Genomic DNA, 1,054 nt, shown 5'->3' on the forward strand with positions numbered 1-1,054 from the left:
ATATTTTTTGAGAGGTTTCTTTCTCTGTCACCCAGGCTGGAGTGCAGTGGTATGATCTCTGCTCACTGCAACCTCTGTCTCCTGGATTCAAGCGATTCTCCTGTCTCAGCCTCCCAATTAGCTTGGATTACAGGTACGCATCACCATGCCCGGCTAATTTTTGTATTTTTAGTAGAGACAGGGTTTCACCATATTAGCCAGGCTAGTCTCGAACTCCCGACCTCAAGTGATCCTCTGGCCTCGGCCTCCCAAAGTGCTGGGATTACAGGCATGAGCCACTGTGCCTGGCCTAGCTTTAACTTTTCAGTTCTTTCTACTTCTTGCCTTGCTACTTGAGCTTTTACTTCCTTTTCTATGTATAAGAAGCCACTTTGATGTCATAACCTGCATTCTTTCTATCTTGTCTCATAAATTCTACATTCTGAACTTAATAAAAGATTTTAGGATTAAAATAATTCATTTCTCTGAAAGTAAAACCTGTTGATTCTATTGTGTTCAAATATAACCTAAAACTTAAAATTGACTTCTTTTTTTTTTTTTAGAGACAGAGTCTTGCTCTGTTGCCCAGGCTGGAGTGCAGTGGCGCAATCTCAACTCACTGCAACCTGCGCCTCCTAGGTTCAAGCAATCCTCCTGCCTCTGCCTCCTGAGTAGCTGGGACTACAGGCGCACGCTGCCACACCTGGCTAATTTCTTTTGTATTTTATTAGAGATGGGGTTTCACCGTGTTGCCCAGCCTGAGCTCAGGCAATCCACCCACCTCGGCCTCCCAAAGTGCTAGGATTATAGGTGTGAGCCACCGTGCCCGGGCAAAATTGACTTCTTTGAAGTAATTAATACCTTTGATTCAACGTGAAGGAGACCCCTGGGAAGACTGGGAACTAGAAATTCATGTAAGAAAATATATAGCCTTTATATTTAAAAATATTATCTACTTTCTGTGATTGTGATTTTTCGTCTGCGTTGAGTATTTGTTCATATATAAGGCAGTGTATTCTTTGGTATGGAAGAAAATGCCCCTATAGCAATGTGTTAATGATATACATCATGTGCA

The sequence above is a fragment of the Piliocolobus tephrosceles genome, chromosome 10, assembly GCF_002776525.5.
Source record: "Piliocolobus tephrosceles isolate RC106 chromosome 10, ASM277652v3, whole genome shotgun sequence".
Lineage (NCBI taxonomy): Eukaryota > Metazoa > Chordata > Mammalia > Primates > Cercopithecidae > Piliocolobus > Piliocolobus tephrosceles.